This window comes from Cryptomeria japonica, chromosome 8, assembly GCF_030272615.1.
Source record: "Cryptomeria japonica chromosome 8, Sugi_1.0, whole genome shotgun sequence".
In the NCBI taxonomy this organism is placed as follows: Eukaryota; Viridiplantae; Streptophyta; class Pinopsida; order Cupressales; family Cupressaceae; genus Cryptomeria; species Cryptomeria japonica.
Window position 1 is genome coordinate 85,364,221 of NC_081412.1, and position 17,727 is coordinate 85,381,947.

The window sequence follows — 17,727 nt, forward strand, 5'->3', positions numbered from 1 at the left end:
GCATGGGTTTTGATAAGATTGATTAGATTGATTGGATTGATAAGTTTGATTGGATTGATAAGATTGATAAGATTGAGATTAAGTCTAGTTTCAGGAATGACACCTCCTGTATAAGACAAAGATGATCAAAATGCCTAGTTTCAGGAATGATATATCTTGTATAAGACTTGATCAAAACGTGTGGTTTTACGAAAGATACATCCTATATAAGACATGATAGAATGGATTAGATGAAATGGATTGATAGAATTGATAAGATTGAGATCAAGTCTGGTTTCAGGAATGACACCTCATGTATAAGAAAAAGATGATCAAGACGTTTGGTTTCAAGAATGATATATCATTTATAAGACCTGATCAAAATGTCTAGTTTCAGGAAAGATACATCCTATATAAGACATGATAGAATGGATCAGATGAAATGGATTAATATAATTGATAAGATTGAGATCAAGTCTAGTTTCAAGAATGACACCTCCTATATAAGACAAAGATGATCAAAACGTCTGGTTTTAGGAATGATATATCATTTATAAGACCTGATCAAAATGTCTAGTTTCAGGAAAGATACATCCTGTATAAGACATGATAGAATGGATCAGAGGTTTCAGGAAAGATACATCCTATATAAGACATGATAGAATGGATCAAATGAAATGGATTAATAGAATTGATAAGATTGAGATCAAGTCTAGTTTCAGGAATGACACCTCCTGTATAAGACAAAGATGATCAAAATGTCTGGTTTCAGAACAATATATCCTGTATAAGACCTGATCAAAATGTTTGGTTTCAAGAAATAGACATCTTATATAAGAAATGATAGAATGGGAGTTGGATGAATGATGAAGATATGAAAGTTGTAGTCACACAAATCTATCCAGCTTAATTAAATAAATATTCATTGTTTATTTGATTAAAAATCTACTAGCCATCAGTTAATTAAATTAATATTTAATTAATTCATCCCCAAACATTCTTCTATTAATTAAATAAATTATTCAATTTATTTTAATTAATTCATTAAATCAAATTCCATTCAAATTAAATAAATAAAATCTATTTATTTAATTAAATTCCCTTTTCCTCTTTTAAATAAATTAAATAAAACATTTATTTAAATCATTATCCCCACCCCACTTGCATTTTCCTACAAATGCAACTTGCACACATTTATTGAAATAAATGAATTTTTATTTTTAATAAAATCCTATTTTCCCTCACCCACCAAATCCACTTGCAAAATCTAATCCCCTTCTAGATTCTTCTAAACCTTTCCTAATTAACCTAATCCATCCCCTAATTATTGTCACATTCCTAAGCAAAATGGAGTCACTTCTCAAAGCCTAAAAGTCTTTGATAACCATTAAAGGCTTCCAACCTTCAACCACTAAATGTCTCAAAGTCTTGGATAACCTTTGAAAGCTTCCAACTTTCAACCACTTAATCCACAAAGTCTTCAAAAACCATTAATGGTTAACCCAAACCCTCCTACATGGTTAAAACATTTGTTTTGACTCAACCTCTACCCAACCCAAGGGTCTCATCAGGCCTTTAATGCTTTGACCATGATTATCTCTTAATCATTTGCACAAAGGTTTATCCTTGGATTAACTCTTAATCCAGTGGGTAATCCTAATTTAGACTTGACCCTTACCTTCTAGATAACCATGAAGTCTTCTCAGGCATTCAATGCCTCCAACCCCTTCTCTCAACCCAACCCTATGTTGACACTTGTCACCATTTTATTGGTGCAAATTGTGCACATGGATCCCCAACTTTCAAGCTTGACCCTTGATTAAACCTTTCAATCCTGGCCATCCATTGCTCCATTTTTCCTATAAATAGAGCCCATTCCTTCATAATCCAGATCCTGAAAACTTGTATGCATTTAGGCTATAGACATTTTTAGAGAGCATTTTAGCATAAGCAATCTAACATCTTATCATTTTGGTTAAAATATATCATTTTAGCATCAATAGATTAGTATTAGCTTTTCATTCCACATTTAGAGCTATACTACAATCTCAATCCTCCATAAGCATCCATAGTGCAAAAAGCTGCTGAGAGCTACACTATTTTGGAACTTGGAGAGGAGAGGAACAAGGGAGAAGAAGCTAAGGCCATGCTAAGAGGCAGTTGGAGATGTCTCATGATCTTTGTTCTATTTATTAGATGTATTAGCATGTCTCTTTGCATCTCTTTTGGTATGCCTTCATATGTTTAGTTTTAGATTGACTAACACTAATGTTTTGTATGTTTTTGTGTTCTTTGATCTTAGACTAACCTTGTGCCATTTAGGAGGGCATCAAAAGTGAAGAAAGATTTCATGATGATGCGATAGATATGCATGCGAGGGATGCAGTGATGGATGTGACTAGATGATGATGATGATGAGATGTATCTTGAAAATGAGATGTATGATATGAGATGTTTATTGAAAATGAGATGTATGGTATGAGATGTAAGAATGACATGACGATGATAATGATAATGAAATGATACTAATGCAATATTAAAATGATATGCAATCTAATGCAAGATTAAGATGATACTAATAATGAAGTGATACTAATGCAAGAATTAAATGATATGCAACCTAATGCAAGATTAAGATGATAATGATGTGAAACTAATGCAAAGCTTAATATGCATTCTTGTTCTCAATGTTGCCATTTGTTTTGATCAAAGTGCCAGTGCTTCCTTTGTTTTCATCATTGAGCCTTGATTTGTTGAAAGTTGATACAAGCATCATGGTATAATTGAACCATAACGACCTGAGTATAACTTACATGGATTTTGATATTGCAAGATGACACAAGCGTCGAGGTATAGTTGAACCAAGGCAACCTCATTTTTCCTTGCGTAAAACAGACATGAGTTAACCTTTGTCCTATACAAATCCAAAATATCTTTAGTGATATGTTACCCAATCACGTCGTAAGACAAATTTGCATAATAGAAGGCTTCACTCCCAAACAGAAGACAAACAAAACATCACATTCCTTCCTTGATTTTCTAGTCATTGAGACATCCTTGAGTCACTTAGGAGATATGATAAGCAAAAATTAACAACCATAATTAATCATGCATGCTATAGGAAATGTATTCTTGTCAAATAAAACATCTTGAAAATAGATCTTTTGTTCAATTCCAATCAGTTCAATTCCATCATATCTAGTCTTCTTACATTATCGTTGTCATTTGTTGGTTGTTCTAATCCTCGTTGTCTTGCTACATGTTTGGTCTGATGTCTCAAACCCTCAAGGCAAAATTCCCCTAGCGAGGTCAGGATTTTGCCCCTTGCTATTGATACTACTTCAATATGGATATGTACACTGATAACCAAGACATGGTGGGATATGATTTGGATAACTGATTCAGATAAATCAAGGATAGTGAGTACGTTAAGTATGTACAGGATTGATAAGCATTTATGAATTTCTGGTGATGGCTGAGATGGGTGGATATGATATGTACAAATAGATGGAGGAACCGCTCTATCACAAATAGCGAGTCTATTTCTAGGTTTTCACCACTTTCTTTTATTGCACTTTTTGATTTTTATGATTTTTGAAAGATGAAACATGTACTGCCATCAATTGATAAAGATAAGGCTAAACATAACAAAATCTAGCAGTCATATTGATCTATTTCATTGTTTTGATTTGTTTGATGATTGATAAGAATGTCTTATTTCAAAGAGTGAGTACCCCGTATAAGACCAAATTTTCTGGTTTTGAGTGTACCTATCCCTGTATAAGACATGTTGATGTTGATAGATTTCAAGTCATGAATTGATTAACACAACATATGATCAGTTTGATTGCAGACTTCAAGAGTTTTTTTGTAGCTGATTTGATTTGTTCGATGATTGATAAGAATGTCTCGTTTCAAAGAGTGAGTACCCCGTATAAGACCAATCTGTCTAGTTTTGAGTGTACCTATCCCTGTATAAGACATGTTGATGTTGATATATTTCGAGTGATGAATTTATTAACAAGACATGTGATGAGTTTGATTACAGACTATGAGATTTTTTATTAAAAAGAAATATTGAAGTAGTGAGGATGACTAATGTGGGCATAGCCATACATGCCCCACACGTCCACCAAGGTCGCGTTGGTATGAATCATGATTTTCAATATGGGTCAAGTGTTGATATGTTTCAAAGGTCAATATGGGTCAAACTGATTGTCGATATGGGTCTTGATTCGATATGAGTCTTGATTTGATATGGGTCTTGATTCAATATGGGTCCTAATTGCATTACGATGCTTGATTTCGATATGTTTCTGGATTTCAATATGATTCTCAATTGATTTAATGATCTTTGATATGATACTTGCATGATTGATATGAAATGTAATTTTGTTATGGGTCATTGATTGTGATATGATACTGAACTTCAATATGTTGCTTGATTTCGATATGGGACTTTGGTTGATTGATAAGGTACTTGATTTTTTATATGAGTCCTGATATGATGTTGTTGATTGATTCTTGATATGATTCTTGGTTTCGATATGGTTCTTGATTTGGTTTGCAATATGGGACTGATTGATTGAGTCTCGATATGAAGCTTGGTTTCAATATGGGTCTTGATTTGGTTTGCGATATGGGACTGATTGATTGAGTCTCGATATGAAGCTTGGTTTTGATATGGTTCATGATGTTGATTTGATGGATGGGCCATGCGTTCATGCTTTGATTTTCAATTTTGTTCTTGATTTTCTTTTTATTTTTTTAAATTTTTTTGGAGACATTTTTTAACTTTTGAAGCTTTTTGGATTAGAAGAAAGATGTATTTGGTTTCCCCAATGTATAGCAAGACAAATAAGACTATGAATGGATGATTGAACTATTGAGGTGGAAATGGATAGGAGAAAGATGGAGGTAGCTTATGAGGAGACATGTCAAGAGATTTTTTGAAATCATGTTTTTATCCTTAGTTTTGATTAAGATCAAGGATGGAAAAGGCGATATGGATAGAGATAGGATATGGATAGGAGAAACAAGATCATAGATAGCACTAGATGATGGAAGAAATGAATAGATAGGATAGATGGTATGGATAAGAGGGTATGGATTAGGTGAAGCAATATCATAGATAGCACTAGATGATAGAAGCAATAGATAGGATAGATGGTATGGATAAAGTGAAGCAAGATCGTAGATAGTGATGAATTTAGATAGGGTAATGGATATTGGAGGAAGCATAATGGGAGATATGGTAGGAAGATTAGAGTGGATGAAAATTTTATCCCAAGCATAGGGGTTTTCATTTGAAAAAAGGCAATATGTAATATTTTCACAAGATCTAGCACCACCTGAATAATTGTTCTTGAAATTTTCAAAGATAGAGACCCAACCCACACTTAGAACCTTTGGAAAAATTCAACCAAACATATCTAGCGACTAGGAAGCATACTCAAAAGGGAAGAAGAATCCCAAACTGGATCAAGGTACTTAGTCTTTGATCACGCATGTGCGTGCAATTGGGTTCATTCTGGCTCATATGATCATTGTAATCTTTAGAATCCAACGTGGCTAGCTACATGAGTTACCATGACTTCAAAAGCATCTTGGATAGAGCCTCACTGCCAGTGAGCATCCATAGCCCTGATGAGGTTATTGATGTAATATCACAAATGTTTATCCATTGCTAGCCAGGCATCCATAGCCCTGATAGAGTTACTTTCCTGTTCCCATAGCCAAGTATTTTGATATTTCAATTCTTTTTTTCTTTTCTTGATCATACTTTTGATCATTTGATATTGTCTTTTTCTTTTCTTATTTTTCTTGGATTGGCTTGTAAGTAATGAAACTTACATGGGTCTGATAATTATGGTGGAACTAAAGCAAGATTTTAGATTTTTCACTAGCCATGTCTTCGACTAAGAGATCACAATGATTTAGAGCATTTGATTAAGTGTATGAGATATAGTAATTAAAAGATGTGGGTACCAAGATATGATAAGTGGTTCTTTTTTGGAAAGAGTGTGTATCCCAACCAACAGAAAATATTAAAGAGGAACAACCTTGGATTATGAAGCATTTCATGAATAGATATCTAGGAAAAGAATTGAACATGATATTCGAGCATGGGAAAGCATGTGACAAAATGTCACAAACACCTATCTCATAGATGAAAGGTTTATGCAAAGGATTTGAATGGAAGGGATGGAAGAATGGAGAAGAGGTGTTGGATAATATATAGAATGTTTGAAGATTTGTACAAGGATAGATGGAAATATCTTCCAAGAGGAGTGTTAGCACACAACTCAAGAAGTAATGAAGAGATGAAGGAAAATTGAATTTTGGGACATAAGGACCCAAAATAGATAAAGGAAATGATGGAAGAATAGTTTTGGAAAGATGTTTAGATAGATGGTTGAAAGAAGTTCAAATATGTGTTCCTTTTTTGATCTTTCTTATGGATCATTTGAGGTGATGGATTGGTAGATGGAGGGAGGTAAGGACCCAAGATGGATGGAAGGGATGGAGAGTTTGACTTTGGAATGAAAGGACCTAAAATAGATTTGGAAGATGAAAAGTTTGACTTTGGAATGAAAGGACCTAAAATAGATTTGGATGATGAAAGGATTCCTTGATCTTGATATTGACTTGGAGTAGGATCATTTGAGTTTGTGTTTTTCTCTTCATTTTGAATTAGATTAGTGAAGGAGATGGAAGGGATATCACACTCTTTCTTAGGAGGTGGATGTTGAATGGGACTCTTCTCTTGAGATAAAAGGGGATCATTGTGGATGGAATACCAAAATCTTAGGGGATCATCATAAGATTATTGATAGTTGGGATCTTGATAAAAAATGGGATTAGATTGGAGAGCCATGATATGATCTTGATTTAGGCTAGGAATCATTTCCTTTGAATAAGCTTCATCTTTTCAAGTGACAAGGGATGGTCACATGAGTGATCAAAGTTTCAGTTTGGATAGGTTGATGTTGTTGACTTGATAGATACTTCATTTCAGATACTCAAGCTTACTAAGTCAAATAGAGGGTTTGTTCAATAGGCCCCTATGACAAAGCATGCCAAATGATATGGATAAAGTCTCCTAATATGGAAACTTGATTTGACTAACTTGAATACCTAGCTAGGAATTGTTGTCATTGAGATAGTTGGATGATAAACTCTTGATCACTTGGCTTAATACTCCCCTAATCTTGCTGGATAAAAATCTTGCCTAAAGATAGTTGAAAAGTTGATAACCACCCCAAAAAGGTGCTTTGTTGGATTTGGAAATTCTTTTCTCTCTAAGAATGTTCTTTTCTCTTTGTTTTGAATTGATTGTTGTATTGGTTGATTTGAAAGATATTTCAATGTTCATAACAAGAAGACATAGCACACATGAAAACAATGATCATCCCTATGCTAAACATTGAGTGTATGTTTTTGTGAGGATATTTTCAAATCCCCAATGTTTTCACTGGTTTGATTTACAATAAAGGACACATCAGATAGACACTTTATTCAAAGGTCATCAACAATATCATAGCCCACTAGTCTCGATACTCTGTGAGGTTAAACAACCTTGTCACCAATAGAGGGCGCCCATTTTTTTGCCTTTTTCCATAAATTAACCCAAAGTGAATTGCTTCACAATTGGGTAGTTATCTTGGGAGATATATGGTGAGTAATCTTGGGGGCGGATTCTCCCCCACCCTTGCACTATGATATTACCAATGTATGACAACTGACTTGGTTCAAATATTACAATGCTAAGGTTCATAGTAAGGATTTTGTTCAGCGTGGCAAATGATAAACTCAATTAAGAGGCTTCCCAACCTTTAGAACAAAGGCTTTTTGCATCACAAGGATACTAGGGGAAAGCTATCAAATACACGGTGGGTGCCAATTAATGTATGCTGGAAATGTGGTATCAACCTGTAATAGAGAAGAACACTTCAAACATACACATGAAACATTGCATTAGAGTTAGAAATAAATCAAAACAAGTTAAATGAATATAAACTCTTTAAAATCATTCCATTCTCCTCTATCTCTAAAGATCTCTAAGATTCAAGGTGGCCCTCACTTGGAAGAGCACTTGATCCTTAAGATGACAACCTATAGAATGAGATTTAAATGATTCTAGGATCAAAATAGATGCAACTAAGATCCTAGTGAAAGCTAAGATGACGAATTAAGATGAAATGCAAGATGCAAGACTAAATGCTCAAGGTGATGAAGATATGAGACTAGGCTAATTCCAAATTGAAGATTAAATGCTATTAGATGAGTTAATTAAGCTAGAAAAGGATATGCATTTAAGCTAAATGAAACTAAAATGCTATTAGATGAATGCTTGATGCTTGAAGATAACAAAGAGAGCTCCTTAACCTACAAAATGACTATAAGTTTGATGCACAAAAGACTTGATATTTTGAAGAAGGAATGCACTCTATTTATAGGGAAAATAGGGCAATGGAGGGTTGAGATTGAATAATCTAAACAAGGGCTAGGATTGAAATTATCAATCCATGTGAGGGATTTAGTCCAATCCCAAGTTGACAAATGTCACCTTGAGAGGGCTTGAGAGGAGATGTAAGAGGCATTGAATGTCTGAGGAGACATGGAGGTTACCTTAGGAGGTAAGGTTATGGTTAGTGTATACACCTAAAAATGGTCTGAAGATAATTAATTAAATAAGCAATTATTTAATTAATCCCCCTTCCCAATTTGATTGAATTCACTAGCAATTCGATTAAATCCTCCTTTCACCTGCTTATTAATAAATCTAAGGAAATATTTAATAAGTTAATTTCAATAGCCCCTCTAAATAAATCAATCCTCCCCCATTTAATTCATTTCTTCTAATCCCTTAATTAATTAAAATAAATCAATTTATGAATTTTTGAAAGTTAATTAGCCTTTTCCTATTATTTGAATTTTTAAATTCAACTTTCACACATGCCTCCTAACTTCTAACCACCTAACCTAACCACCCCCTAACCTAACCCATTCCACCTAATCTTAGGTTTAGCTAAACCAATCCTCTTGCACATCCTAACCTCCTTATCCTAACCTCCTATGGATTGGATAGTCTCCTCTTGAGACACATGGAACTTATGCCACATGTATCCTCCCTTGGACACTTACGATCTTGTGAGCAAGGCTCCTTGACACTTGTCACCATAGAGATTACAAGTGTCCCTCCTTCCAACCTCTTCTCCAACCTCCTTCAATTAGACCCTTGATATCTTCAGACTCAATCTTGACCATTGATTCCTGCCACCTCACCCCTGGCCTTGGAAATCCTCTAAATATCCCCCATTTTGGAGCACAATGGATCCCATCTCATCTCATCTCAAGCATTGTTATTATAGGCATATCATTTCTAGCATTCTAGTTTAGCATTACTATCATTTATTGCATCTTAGATCTAGTTTAATTTGATCATCATTTAGCATAATCAATGCATATCATTAGCATAATTAGTTTCTTGGATCAATCTAGCCTAATCATGCATTCATCTAGCTTTCACATCATATCATTTTAAATCCTCCATCTTGGTGTAGTCAAGTCACTGGGATTTCTCATCTAGATCTGAGAGAAAATCCACACTCACATCTCTTAAGAGGCGATAGGTCGCTTTGCCATGGTTTATCTTTCATTTGATTTCAATTTGTTAACCATGCTTATAATGATCTATTGAGTGTTTGTGTTGCAGCTGCAGGTACCCTACTTCACACACACGACATTTTGGTGCCCATCCTGGGGCCAAAAATCTCATTTCTTGGCCTCTTGCATCTTCAAAATATTCAATCTCACAGATCTCTATCCGTACTGTCTTTAGAATCTCATACGAGTACCTTTTCAGTACCATACGAGTTTCTTTGTGCACTCATATAGGTATGTGGGAATACTTGTACTACTATGTGAGGAAACTCCTATGATTTTCTATTTCTGGATTTTCATAAACGAAGTTCATTTTAGGGTTTTTGTGCTTAAATTTAGCTATTACTAATGCTAACCCTAGTCTGATTCTTAGTTTTCTAGCAGCCTAACTAGTTTTCTATAGACCGTTTGTCCAAGATTACGCGGGCCAAAGAATCAATTACTCAAAACAACATGATTACTAATATATTAGTTTTGCAGGTTGCCTAAGGAAACTCAACCAAACTTTGCGTTTTCTTAATATTTTCTAGGCAAACTTAATTTGCTATTGGTAAATGAACAATCTTGTTTTCTATACTTGAGAAGTTGTCTAAAAGGTAGGAGAGTATGCTCTTGTTCATATGGATAATCAAAAATCCCAACCCTTGAAGTGCTTCTATGTTTGAGATTTGAATACCTTTAGTGGGCCTGTCACAGTGGGAAAAAGTAATCACCCTATGAAAACGACCCAAGTGAGTACAACTAGACCTAAGCTTTCGAGCTCACTCTAAAAAATAGGCCTCTCAGAGGATGGGATTATTTGATTTTTCTCTTTTGAGATCTCTCATATCGAACATTTAGTAGGGCCTCACAGTCTTAATCATGCTTGCGTGACTAATTCTTGTTTCGGTACCTTGTTGGGATATAGGCCTCAATTGCACTTGCCTGATTGGAAGGGGTAACTCCAAACAAAAATCCTTACTACGAACCCTAAGATAGAAGCTACCTGGTTCACCTCCGAAGGGGGATAATATTTGTGCAAGAGAGATAGTAACTCTCCCAAGACACTTGCCATATCATGCCCCCATTAGCATTTGGAGTTGGATAATACGGTGTTAAGAATCCATTATGCGAGACTTAGTGGTCGTATTCTGATTAGTTATTAGGTGTGTACTTAAGTTTGCAAGCAAAGGTTTTCTCTCTCAGCCAACTTCCTTAGGATTTAGCATTTTGTTCTTGAGGTCACTTATCATATCGTGTGTTTCTTGTGTTTTCATCCTTGGCACTAAAACTGAAAAACATAAGCAAAACATCAAACATCATTGTTCAAAAATCTGTCTCTGCTCTATCCTAAGTTGTACGAGTTTCCTAGTTTTTTGTACGAGAAAGCTAGTTCATCATTCTGTTCTATCTAAATTGTCATACGAGTCATATTAGTAGAAATTGTTTGTTATTAGTTATCATATGGTGTTCTCTAAATTATCGTATGAGATTCCTAGTTTGTCGTATGGGACTATCTAAATTGTCATCTGGGAGTCTTTAATCTGTCATACGAGGTTCTGTCTCTGTTAGTCCAGAGTTGTCTTATTGCATGTCTTTTCCAGATCTGTCATGTTTGCTTGGTCAATTTATAGTGAGCATATACACTTGATATCTATCATTTTGTGCTTAGGTTGTCTTCTTAGTTTGCTCGGTTAAGTAATCTTTTGTCAAAACAGATTCTAGAACTAGACACCCCAAGATTTTCAAGTATTCATCCTCAACAAGTTCAAGATCTAACATCTCAAAGTGCATTATCACCTTCTTTGATAAACTAATCACTCAAAACATAGTTTCTCATCAGGATCTATCATCCTCTATCAAGAAACTATAACATTTGATCAAGATAACCTTGTCCCATATCATAGGATATATTGTTCCTATTGGAATTGGTCTTCTCAAAATCATCATCATTGCACTCCAACCGAACATCAAAAAACTTACAAAATTACAAATACTTGAATTATCTTTTCATTTCATATCACTCTATCATATCTACATTGACATTTGGTCACTTATAGAAACACCTTTTAGACAATTGAATACTTGCACAACATTCAACACATGTGTATGCCTATTTTAACTAGAGCACAAAGATGTAAGATCACAGAAATGGAAATAGAAACATTTGAAATGGCTGAAGATTATAGGAACATACCATACCAAAGTTAAATACAAGAAGAAGACATAACAGATCAACATATCAGACAAATCAAACAAGATCCTAAATTTGATAAATTTATGGAGAAAATATTGGAGGGAGAAACGAAAAAATACTTCCTAATGTTAGCAAAATCTGGTGCTACACTCCCCAAGATTTTCATTTGAGCGATTTAGGGTAAAGGAGAAATGACCCTTTCCATGATAACAAATGACAGAAGGAGAATTCCAATCACAAAAAGGATGACACATCGATTCTTGATAACACAAGAACTAATGAGGAAACTTTCATTCCCAAAAAGGATGACATAGAAATTCTCAACAATTCCAAATCTAATGAGGACACAAGGAGGATTCGACATGATATAAGAATGAATCAAGATCATACTAGAACACAAAATCATGGTTATACAAGAATACATCATGTTGATAATCCTCTCACAGCTCTTACACAACAAATAAAAATGTTGCAAACATAAATTCAATATATGCAGAGAGGAATTGTTAGAAGATACTTGCTTCAAGAGATCTGTCCTTACCCACTCGAAATAAATCTAAACATGATACCCTTTCCTACAGGTTGTGAAACTCCTAGATACGATAAATATAATGGAAGAACTTATCCCCAACATCATATATGATAATTTTGCATGATGAGTATGGAGTTTGCACATGAGGATACATTCCTAATGAGATTATTTCCAAAGAGCTTAAGTGGACTAGCTATGGAATGGTTCTCCAAACTTCCACTCGGAATTAGATCATTCACAGAATTGGTGGATAAGTTTGTTTCACAATACTCTTACAACATACAACATGAGGTCACAATGCTAGACCTATGTAATACTAAAAAAAAGAACAGAGAACCTTTCATGATGTTTCTACAGAGATGGAGACGGTTAGATTCATGATATCCTCGTACGGTGCCAGAATATGAGAAAATGGACATATTCATCGACAACCTAAATGATCAAATGAGATATAATCTAAAAATGCAATATCATCAAAAGTTTGAAAAGATGATTGATAACAGAATCAAAATGGAAGAAGCTATGGTAAAGAAGCATGATTTGAAGCTATACAAAGAAGGAGTTAATCCTCCTAACAACAATACTAGCAACAACAAAAATGATAAGCCCAAATTTTGAAATAGAAATTGAAATGCTATCAATGATAGGATAGTGGATAACAACAATGTAAAACCAAAACAACCAGTTTTCAATTTATCTAATCACTTAGTAGCGGCTCAATAAAATAACAATCACCAAAAATCAACTTTCAACAAATTCTTTCGAAGAAAATTTACAAACACTAGTGAACCACTTGGGTTAGCATTAAAGATGCTTCTCGCAAACAAGTTGATTACTTTTCCAAACGGAAGAAACTACGTACATGAAGTGAAACCCTCTTGGTGGATGGACAACCACTATTTCAATTTTCATCAAAACAAGGGACACCACATGGATAATTGTCAGTGGTTGAAACATGTCATCCAAGATTTGATTGATAATGGAGTGATAATTATAAATGGACATATGACAAATGAATCTTATACAACTTTCAAAACTTTGCTTCTTAACTATGAGAAGGGTGAATCATCAGCAACCCATAATGGTAAAGGTAAAGAAAAGGTGAACAATGCTCATGCATATGACAATGTGGTAAATGTGATTGTGGTTAAAGAGAAACAACATCAAGAACCTACTCATTCTATCACTAGAAGCAAAGCCAATTTTTTTTTGTTGAGTCCTACAACTAACATGTCATCCACTGCAAAACAATACAGTCTAGTGGATCAACTATAGAAAACTCCTGCACAAATATCCATCTTAGAACTTTTAAGGCTTTCACCTGCACACAAAGAAATTCGTGAAAGAGAACTAGTAGATACAATAGTGTCTAAAGATCTTGATGTAAATCAATTCCAAACCATGGTGGGACACCTCATAACCCCTCACTACTTATCATTCACTGAAGAAGATGACATGTCCTTGCAACATCCCCATAACGCTTCGTTGCATATTGAAGTTCTCATTCATAAGACGCACGTTAAACATGTCCTAATAGATGGGGAAGCTAGCCTAAATATTTGCTCATTAAGTCTTGTTCATGCTCTCGGTTATTCTGAAGATGCAGTGGATCCCCGGAAAAAGATCACAATCAAAGCATATGATGAAGAAGAGCATTCCTCCAAAGGAATTATGATATTACCCATCAGAGTGGTACCTTTGCAGAAAGACACAACATTCCAAGTTCTAGACTTTGATTTATTATATAACATACTTTTGGGAAGACCATGGATACATGACATACAAGCTATTCCACCAACATATCATCAGTGGCTAAAATTTCCATACAATGGGTAGGAAATCATGATCTTGACATATTCAAATCCATTTCAGTACTGTAGTATTCTAAATCCATCTCAAGAGGTCATTGTTCCTCATAATAGGGAGGTATTGTCTTCAAACACACAATCCAAGGAAAAATCATTTGCCTCAATTTTGTCAAGTATGGAAAAACAAATGTAACTAAGAGATCAAGGGAATGAAGAATATTCATTGTCACAGTTACCACTTTCTCCTAAATCCTATGGAAAACCATCAAACTCTAAACAACAACCAATTGTGAAACATCTTCCAATATTTGATGGATCATTTTTTAGTGTTGGGACCTTATCAGAAGAAATACAAGACAAAGATATGCTACAATGGCTACAAGAATGAAGAAGTCCAACAAAATATCAGCAATGTTAGAATAGCCACTGAAAAAATATGGAAAAGAATTTAACATCCTTTAGAAAATGGGCTACACTGGAATGGGTCATGTAGGAAAAAGAAAAGAAGGTATCTCAGTACCTATCCAACCTCATACTCAACAGGCTACAGAAAAATCAAGCTTAGGGTATGGCCAAGTTACTCTACAAGAGGACACATCCTCTAGCCAACAACAAGATGAACATGATAGAAGACAAGAACAACTTGCAATTGAAAGGGAAGAAACATCTGCCAAATAATGAGAACAAACAAACATGAAATGGCAAAAGAAGAAAGCTTCTAATCAACAGGAAAAACAAACTAACAACACCTCCCAAGCAGAGTTCACTCCTAATAAAAAAAACAAGAAGCTGGTACAAATCAAGGAGAGTTGATAGCAAGGTTGACAAAACTCAATATCAGCCTAGAGGAAGCTGAATACGAGAGAAGAAAAGATATAGTAAGACAAACAAAAGAAACAAATCAAATGCTATATGAACAAATCTGTAGATTGCAAGCTGCAAGGAGATAGATTCTAATGAACGGGAATGGGATTCCTATCATTCTAAACAATTAGCTGAAGAAAGTTGTTTTGAAGTAGATGTAGGAGTTGATGTAGTTCATGTGTATGTGGGACAAACATTAGGAACTAGCCTACTTGAATTAGAATCATATTCGATTGACTTGGACTTAATCGAGGACAATCAGGAGCTACTTGCGAGAGGTCATTCTGATGAGAGTATCATTCTAGACATTGAAATACATATCAAAAACTTTGACATCTCTATCATGAACCTTAATACCCTCAAAGAACCTCAACTTGAGGACCCCTTACCTCTAATCCATCCTAAACTTATTGACTGAGAAAATGAAAGACATACTGCCATTGATACCTTTCCTAATGACCATGCCATATTCTTATATCTTAATGCAATCGAGCACACAACAACTTTCACCAGGGATTTCAAGAACACATCTTCCAGTCAAGTGGGTGCCAAATCTCCCAATCGCAAAAGTGAAAATAAAGAAAACAATATCAAGTCTAATGTTGAAAACCATGTATTGGCAACATTAGACCTAGAAAAAGTAAAAAGAAAGGACGCATCTAATGGTGAAAACCTCATCGAGGCGCCAGAAGATGGGAGATTTGACACCTTACTTGAATACAATCAAGAAAGGTCATTCATATTGATCGAACCAATAGAGGCAGTTAACATTGGGATAACAGAGCAATCAAAGATTCTACATCCAACAACTTCTCTATCAAATCTAGATATGCACCAATATATGGAATTCTTCAAATGATGCCAAATCAATTTTGCATAGTCATATGCAAACATGTTAGGGTTGGATCTAGATCTTATTATGCATCACTTAAATGTCAGTCCAGAAGAGAAACTAGTTAAACAAAAATTAAGGAAGATGCATCCTCATATCACTCTTCTTGTTAAAGAAAAACTAAAGAAATTACCATATGTGTGATTCATCAGACCTGTAGCATATCCTCACTGGGTATCAAACATAGTTCTTGTTTCCAAACCAGATAAAAGTATTAGAGTATTTACAAACTTCAGAGATCTCAATAATGCATATCCAAAGGATGACTTTCCTTTGCCTATATTGACATCAATGTGGATTTAACCATTGGACATTCCATGTTTTTTCTAATGGACGGTTTCTTAGGATATAATCAGATTAACATAGCACCTAAAGATCAAGAAAAGAATTCAAATTAAAAAGTACTTTCTGTTGGAATGTCATGCCTTTTGGATTAAAGAACGTAGGTGCTACATATCAAAGAGCCAGGACAACGATATTCCATGACACGATGCATACATTTATGGAAGACTATGTGGATGACATAGGCAAAATCATACAACAGAGAAGACCATATCAGAATACTAGAAAAGATCTTTCACCGGTTAGAACAATACAAGCTATGACTCAATCCCAAGAAATGTGCCTTTGGTGTTACTTCAGGTAAGCTATTGGGATACATTTTTTCAGCTAGGGGTATCAAATTAGATCTAGCCAAGGTCAAAGCAATCATGGAAATGGCATCTCCCAGGAATATCAGTCAACTCAGATCACTCCAAGGAAGACTACAGTCAATCAAAAGATTTTTTGCTCAGCTAGTAGATAAATATCAACCATTTACTCATCTATTGCACAAAAATGTTAATTTCAAGTGGGACCATCAATGTGAAGAAGAATTCAACAAAATCAAAGAATATATGATGCAACCACCAGTCCTAATGTCACCAATTCAAGGAAATTAGTTGTTACTATATGTATCAACCACCGAAGTATCATTAGGAGTTCTGCTCGCACAACAAGATAATGAAGGAAAAGAATGAGCTATCTACTACATCAGTAGAACATTAGTGGGATACGAGCTCAACTATTCATCAACATAAAAATCCTTCTTGGTGGTAGTGTTTGCTTCTCAAAAATTGAGACACTATCTACTATCTCACTCTATCAAGTTGATTGCTAAAATTAGTACATTGAAGTATTTTCTCGACAAGGCAACACTAACAAGAAGATTAGCAAAAAGGATCATGATCTTGAGCGAGTTTGATATTGAGTATGTGGATAGAAAAGTTATCAAGGGACAAGTCATTGTGGACCAACTAGCAGAGGCACCACTTCAAGATGATCATCCTTTACACATTGAATTTCCAGACGCTGATATCCTAACGGTCACCACAAAGACATGGAAATTGTACTTTGATGGTTCATATACACAACATGGATCGGGAGTAGGCATTCTATTCATCATGCCACAAGGTCATATAATTCCAAAGGCATACTAATTAAGCTTTCCATACACCAATAATATAGTAGAATATGAAGCTTTGGTCACAGGAATAAAGATGGCCATAGAGTGGAACATTACACAGCTACAGGTCTTTGAAGACTCTCAGCTCGTCATCAATCAAATCAATGACAATTATCAAACAAAGGATGAAAATATAATGCCTTATAAGAAGATGGTTGATGATGTCAAGAAATACTTTGTTGAAATAACTTTTGAGCAAATTTCAAGGAATGACAACAAGGCAATAGATGCCATGGCAACACTTGCTTCTCTAATTCAGACACAGGAAAATCAAGAGTATTATGAATTCCTCATGGAAGAGTTGTT